Genomic DNA, 7,722 nt, shown 5'->3' on the forward strand with positions numbered 1-7,722 from the left:
CGCAGCGCTCCGGCGGCGGCGGGGCCGGGGCGCGGGGCCGGGCGGGCGCTGGTAGGGCTGCGCCGCGCTCCCCGCGCGCTGCCGCGCTCTCACCCGGCGCTGGAGGAGCAGCAACAAGTTTTGCATTTCAGCGATGAATTTCAGCCATCGGGGCTGCGCCAATGAGCGCCGCGGCCCGGGGCGGGGCTGCCGTTAAGGTGGCTCCGCCGCCGGCCCCGCGCCCCGCCCGCCCTGCACCGCCCCGCGCAGCTCCCCGTGCCCGGGGCTGCTGCTGCCGTGGCGCACGGACCGCGGGCAGCCGGGGAGCCGCGTGGAGCGCCGGGGTCCTGGAGCGGGACGGGGGGCACCGGAGCTGGGACCGAGCGGCGGGAGTGGGGAGGCGCTGCCAGTGCCGCGCTCCCACCGCCCGCACTGCCCTCCCGGGCCGCCGGGACGAAACCCGCCCGGCAGCCCCGAGCCGGCAGCAGGAGCGGCCCCGCCAGCCCCGAGCCGGGCACCGCCTGGAGCCGCGCAGGGAGCGGGCGCTGCGGCAGCGGGGGGGCACAGCCCGGTTCCCTCCGAGGGACAAACACCCGCAGGCCCGGGGGGTCACAGACCGCGGGCGGGACGCGGCGCTTCAGGTGCTCGCGGCTGCACATGTCGATAGCTTAAAGAAATAGTAATGAAAATTGCTCCCACCAAAAAAATGAGATCTATAAATAAGCGGCCGAGGAGTGTTTGTATATGGCAGGAGAGTTTTAACGGGATTTTTTTTCTGCAGGATCAGGATGCTGCGCTGTGATTAAATATTGATTTTGTGTAATTAGTTTTCATGTGAACTATCCTCCTTGCTGATGGCCTGGAGATTTCAGAACTGGCAAAGAAATGGAATTGGACGTGGAAATTATTACTTAGCGAAGTGACAAGGTGGGAGGGGGGAGTGCGCGGGACCCGGGCTGCGGGGCCGACACCGGGGTGGAGAATGAAGCACGCGCGGCCTGGCCGTGGCACAAAGGAACGAAGGGGACGTCTCGCCCGTCGCTACGGGGACGGTGGCCACGGAGAGGAGAAAGTGAGGAAAGGAGGGAGCCGACGGGTCCCCGCACCCGGACCCCGCACCCACGGCGGCTCCGGGGCAGGGGCGGCCCCGCGCCCGGGGCTCCCTCTGCGCCTGCGTGCGCGCCGTCGGAGCGGCTCTTCCGAACGGGCACAGCGCCCTCTGCCGCCCGCCCGGGCCCGGCCGCGCCCGCCGGGCAGAGCCCCGCTCCGTGCCCCCGGTCCGCACCCCGGGTCCGCGCCCCCGCTCCGCCCAGACGGCAAGCAGAGAGTCCCCGCTCCGCCCCACGGTCCGTGCTCCCGGTCCGCCCCGACGGCGGGCCGACTGCCGCGCCTTCCTTCCGCGGAAGGACAGGGACGGGAGCGGGGGGCGTCTCGGGCTCGGCGGAGACGCCGGGGGCGGCTGCCCCGATTCCTCTCGGAGCACGGGCGCCGCACCCTCTAGGGCCGCCGCAGGCTCGCTGGAGGGAGAAATCCCGATGGCTTGTCCACCCATGGCTTGGACCAGCTCCCCCAGCACCACTCCTTCTGTGGACTTCAGTGGGAGCCAGGCCATGTCTATAACTGGACAGTGGCAAATATGGATATAATTTCAGCCTAAATGTTCTAACAGTGAAAGCAATGAGTTGCTTGGAATGGCGCGGTCCGACACCCGCCGCAGAGTTCTGCCAGCTTGCATGTGGGAAGGCGACTGAGCCCCTGTTTCTAACCTGGGATGTGCTATGAGCTAAAGCTCGCCCTGCGGCTGCCAACGTGTCCCGCAGCTCCCGCTGTCCAGCGCGGTCCTGGGCCCGGCACTGTCGGGTTCCCTGCGTCACAAAGGGCCCCAGTCCTCAGCCAAGGAGAAGGAAGCCTCTCGACTGTAGTGAGCAGTGAAAAGTGTATTTTATAAAACACATTTTTACTTTCAGTCTTTGGGTTTTGGTCATCTTCGGGGAAGCAGGGAAAGGCATTATTTAAATAGTTGTAGCTGCAGGGGATTATTTTCTAAATTAACAATAGTAATTGTGCCTGCCAAATCCAAAGTTGAGGGGATTCATTTATTTCAACTCTCAAGACAATAGCACAATTTTAGGTTTCATATTGCAAGCTCTGAAAACCAAATGGTGGGGCTGATGTTTTTAAAAAAATAATTCAAACAACATCAATTCATCAGACTTTAATCCAGCTCTTTCCACTGTGTCAGTTTAACTTGCACTGAGAAAAGTTGCTGCTCAGCAAAAAAAGAAAAAAATTCCTTTTTAACAAAATGAATGCATCATACATAAAACATCACGGACCATACAATTAGTAAGCAAATGTAAGAGTTCAGCTCAGTTCATAATTATTCAGCAAACCTATTCAGAATGATTTTTTTTCTCCCTGCAGCAATCAACTGTGTGGGCTCATTACCACTGAGAATCCAACGAAGAAACCACCACAGAAACTGCACAAAATAAGCCCATATGCTCGAGACACTTTAGCCCAGCTAACCCTTAGCTAGAGCCTCTTAAACCCTGCCATGGAGCAAAACCAAGCTCAGTTCTCTGTGGTGTTTGCACTCCCAGCTCTCTAAAGGTGCCCTGTCCTTAGTGCAGCTTCAGGTACATTGGTTGCAGCTGCTGCTCGTCCTCTGTGGTGCCACCTGCAACCACATCAACACCACTGGGTCCCCACAGCACCAGGTATGGGACCTGTCGCTGGAGCAGGGGCTCCCAACAGCCACTTTGCAAAAGAGCTGATGGGCTTCTCTTGGCAGGGATTTCTGCTCCTAGCAGAAATATTCAGTGAAGGGAATTGGAATATTTTGAAGGAGAGGTTTCCAACTCCGGCGGGTAAGTTTTCAGCATTTCTGCCTGGAACAGTTTAGGGAAACCATTGCAGCTCCTCTTTCTCAAAACTACAGTGAAGGTGGTGGCAGGACCAATGCAGGAGGCAAACACATAAAATTATTAGATGAGCTTGCGAGTGCAGCAAGCACGGAGCTGGTTCCCAAGGGAAGCCATCGCTCCAAAGGGGATGGTGTCTGTCACTGTGCACCTGCTTTAACTCCCAAGAACAGAAGGAGGACCTACTGTGGGCAAAGGGCTGTGACACGTGTGCCTCCTGGGCTCCCAGGGGTTTGCTCCCAGCACAGTCATATGGCTGAGCTGGGAGGCACTGGGCATTGTGCTAAAAGGCGACGGGTAGGGACTTCCAGGGATCCGACCTCTGTCACTCCTTGTCCTTCCCTGCTTGAGTGTCTGGAAGTGACTGATTTGTAATTGAGATTAAAGACAATTTCATCTGTGAAACCTGGTTTGCATTCAGTTTTTGAGACATTCATCTTGCCAGTGTAAAGATTTCATGCTTAGATTTGCCAACAATGTTGTTTCTGCAAAGTTTGAACCAAACTCCTTCAGACACTTGCCTGCTTCCCATTTTAAAAAATGCACAACTGAGTAATCAGGGTTAAGGGACTAAAACCATCACAGTCACTTCCTGCAGGGATCTAGAGTGTTTTGGTAACTCAGCCCTTTACAAGGATTTTCCTGTTTGGTTGTTTTGCAGGGTTGTCACCTGGTTTAGTTTCTTTACACCACTGCAATCTGTAGCTGTGTATCTTTCCTGTTTCGATTTTCAGGTCTCTTAGTATGGATTGTGATATTTTCACAATATCAGTAGTTTTTTCCATTCCTGCAAAGAGCTTTTTTCACCAATTAAGTATATTGGGTCCCATTCGTGCCACTTAGGTGAAAACTTTTGCAGCACATGGGACACTTTGGTGTACATGTAGAACACATTTAAGCTTTTCTAACTTCAATGACTGAAAAACAGGATAGTGCTAAAATCATACGACACTGAGATTGTACATTGGTAAAAACACGGGAAACCCTAAAGCATTTTTTCCCATTCATGGTAACTGCACTGCAGTGCACTGCTTTGGGCTTTTATTTTTCCCCTTCAAATTCCCATCTCAAAAACACACACCATAGGATCATACATTTTGCTGGGGAGGGGAAAGAAAAAAAAAAAAAGAAATTTTATATACACAGCACAACAGAATTAGTTTGGTTACAGGAACAGTAAAAGTTTTATGTTTCCTAAAATAGCTCAGTGAAGCATAAATAAAAAATAGCACCTCTCTGTACCACTAATCGGTGTTTAACTCTTTTCAGTGTTTTATGGTGGAGTTTGTATGACCAACTTTGTTCTTCTGTTTTCTTAAAATTGAACCAGGTGGGAATTTATGTAAGCATGGTGGACCAGGAATGATCTTTGAGCATGTGGAAAGTCTGGCTCAGTGTGGGTGATGCCAGCAAACCACCAAACTTAATTCATTTTTCATCATCTTATAAATTGAACTACTGTGAAAGTAGAGAGCCAGAGGCTATTTTATAAAGTCCTGATGACTTAATTTCCCCTAAGCATTAGCTTCATGAGAGCACTTGCCTTGGTGCTTCCTTTCTCCATCCTGCCATCCCGTGGGACTCCACACTCTGTGGTCCCATCCTCCCCCTCCCTCACCAGCAGGACAGGGCCTGCCTGCCCTAGCAGAGCAGGATGGTGCTGGGGCTGCTGGATGCGGGTTTGGAGGTCACTGGTTCGCAGGCAGTGACCCAGTGGAGACCAGGTTGGTCTCTTCTGGAGAAGCTCCCCTAGGGCTGCGTGTCTGAGCTTCCCCCATGTTCCACTGTCTCCTGCTGCCCATCCCCTTCCTGCCCTCAGGGCTGGGGGACACTGTGGTTCCTGGGGCTCTGATCCTGGCTGGACAGCACACTGCACATCCTGGAGTGAGAGGAATACTTGAGACCGCAGGGTCCACTACTCAAAGCCACCAGGCAAATAAAGCTGCTCCTGTATTTATTATTTATTGTGTTAGTTCACAAGATTTAACAGTATGACGTGTGTTCCTGAGGCATTGCTGAACCTTGGCTCGCAGTCCTGACTTTTCCAATTTAAACCAAAGTGTCCCTGCCCACACACTGTGGTGAAGTGGCATCCCAAGGCAGCAAGCACTGGGTCAGGCAACATGATTTCATCCACCACACGTAAGGCATTATTTGCTTTCCAGCAGGAATTACTCGGGCACTACTCGCTGGTACACGCAGCCGCCCCAGCTGCCCTGCACCTCGCCGACAGCCTCCCCCAAACCTCCCATCTCCCCGCCGGAGGCACAAAGGGTTAACGACCTCCTGCTGTCCATAACCATCATCGCGGCTCCTCAGCATCCCTACAAAGGGCCTGATTTAATCCTGGTTGCAGACGACTCACATTGTACTCGCAGCCTCGGAGCGATGTCGGGCGATCAGGTTTCCAACTAATATCCAAGGCACAGCCCAAGCACTGAGCGGGGAACAAAGGCGTCTTTGTTACTGAAAAAAAATCCCCTGAAGATATTAGCAGTGCAGTAGAGTTCAAACTGTTAAATGATTCAAATATTATTTAATGAATACATTTGAAATGAGGTCTTACAACCCAGAACACTTTTTAGATCATCATTTACAAAGAGCCGCCTCTTCGTTTACTTCTCTATGAAGTTGCTGCTTTCAGATTTCAATTATGGTCATTTTGCTTCCAGCCTTTTTCAGGGACTTCCCTTGTTGTCGTAGCTGGGTTCTTTTTGTGGTACATTTTAGCTGGTGACTACTGGGTCTTTCAAAATCCTGATAATCACATTCCCTTAATTTACCTTGGACTGAATATCTGTGAGAAACAAGGGAGACAGAGACTCTTGCAAAAGGAGCAACAGTATTAGGTGCTGTTCTAGAGGGTGCTAAACCCAAGCTTATGAAACTAGGAAATCTGTTAAATTAGCATATCGAGATTTTAGCTGGGATTGGAGAAGCTCTACAAAATTCAGATGGAGCAAATACCTCGAATTTCTTGTGTGTCTTGGATATGCAATTCTAAACCGGAAAGCCATGTAAATTCAGAGAGAAAAGTTAAAGAATTGAGGTAGGTGGTGTTCTGGAAAGAAACATGTCTCCAACCTGAGGAAATAAAATTTTAAAATTAAATTAGACCTTTCCGCACTTACAACAGTGAGGAATCCAAGGCTGTTCTGAAGCATGGATGCTTCAGCAGATACTGGCCCTAAGGGGTAACAGCAGCACAGCCAGGGCTGAGCCAGTGCCTGCTGAGAGGTTTTGAAAAAACACAGCATATCTAGCAAAAGTGGGGTAAAGAACACCAAAACAGAGTGACTACAAGAAAAAGTATCAGAACAAGTACCAGCAAAAAAAGGCACAACACAGTGGCAGAAATACCTCCAGACTCTCAGCAGGTGCATTGCAAAGCAAACCACAGCCCCTCACACCAGCGAGTGTCCCAGCTCTACTGCCAGGGGCTGGGACCTCCAACAGCCACTGCTGTGGAGACACAGGATCCCTGCACTGGACTATCAGGATTTCACTCAAGTCACATGCAGGTGATGCCCCAGGTGGAAGTCATTGAAACTCTGCCTCCAAAACCTTGGTTTGACACATTACCATTATAATCTTTTAAACTATTTCAAGTGCCAGAACTTTGTTTATGGTAGAATTTGCACACTGAATTCTGCCCAGAGCAGGTAATGAGGAGAAGAGGCTCCCAAGAATAAAATGTCCCCAGTGGCCAAACACCCCAGTGACAGGGACAGCAGCTATCAGTCTCTGGATAATCTCTGCTTGATTGACAATTAGATGCTGTTGAGTAAACCCCATTTTCCACATCAATTCAAGCAAGTAGAAAGTCTTTCATACAGTTACCAAACTACAAAGAAAATATTTTCCTGATGTCTCTATCAAGATATAATTCAATGGAGAAGACTCTTGAATTTCATGAACTGAATAAAAACCTCAGCCACAGCCCCAAGCTTCAGATTTGCCATAAAACCATGGCACTGCACTTGTAAGTACATGATGCAGCTCCTAAACATGGCTGAATCGACTGAGGTTTGGAAATGCAGAGTAAGTTGTCTTATGGGACATTTTGAGATTGCTCAGAGAACACTTAGAAAGGCCCTAGGGTGGAAAAATCCTGACACACCCAAAATCTTGACAGATTTTTTTCTGACATTTCTCAGTCTACAGATAAAGGCAAAAGACAGAAAAACATTCCTCTTTCTTTTCAATAATTAAAAATCCTCCAGAAAAAAAGCAAATTCCTTACAAGCCCCTTTTAGACCACACTTGTGTGCAGCCAAGTGATGGATTTCAAAGGTTACTGCTGGAATATGGTTCACAGCAGTCTATTGCAGTGAATAAGTATCACGTTTACATATCCATTATGACAAAACTACGTTGCACTTCCATTGCTTCCTGTTGGTTTGCCATCTGGAAGCTAAAGAAGCTGGTAGTAAAGAAAGGATTCAATTCTGCGTTTACCAAAGGAGCCGTACAAGTCTCCATTTGCAGCAGGTGATTGCACAACCTGAGCAGGCAGAACCCCAGAGTGGAGCTGGCTCATCCCAGAGGGCAGGACTGTGCTGAGCAGAGAGCAGGAATGGGACCAGCCAGGAGGGACACCCAGACCCCCATCAGCACCCCCAGTGCCCCGTGGCAGGCACCTCCCACCTGCAGCCCCCTCCTGCTGCCTCATCCCACCTCTGCCAGCCCAGCCTGTTACGGTGGCAGTTCAGGAGCATCGAGGTTCCAGGCATGTGCAATGCTCAGCTGGAACTCCCAAACCAAACCCAGCCCCAGAGCAGCCCCAAGTGTGGCCTTTGGGCACTCCCACCCCTCTGCA

The 7,722-nt window shown here is 50.9% G+C and overlaps 1 long non-coding RNA gene across 2 annotated transcripts; it reads right to left on the reverse strand.

Moving 5' to 3' along the window:
- Positions 1-5,432: 5,432 nt before the first annotated feature.
- LOC113951438 lies at positions 5,433-7,254 on the reverse strand. Of its 2 annotated transcripts, none has more exons than XR_003529155.1 (3): positions 7,147-7,254; positions 6,035-6,162; positions 5,433-5,700 (listed from the first exon to the last, which is right to left on the reverse strand). It is a non-coding gene; the product is annotated as an uncharacterized LOC113951438 (long non-coding RNA). The 2 variants fall into 2 exon arrangements; XR_003529154.1 differs by lacking the exon at positions 6,035-6,162 and adding an exon at positions 5,871-5,987 and having other exon boundaries at positions 7,147-7,224.
- Between the last annotated feature and the right edge of the window lie 468 nt (positions 7,255-7,722).

The sequence above is a fragment of the Corapipo altera genome, unplaced genomic scaffold (assembly GCF_003945725.1).
Source record: "Corapipo altera isolate COAL_440 unplaced genomic scaffold, ASM394572v1 67, whole genome shotgun sequence".
Classification (NCBI taxonomy): domain Eukaryota; kingdom Metazoa; phylum Chordata; class Aves; order Passeriformes; family Pipridae; genus Corapipo; species Corapipo altera.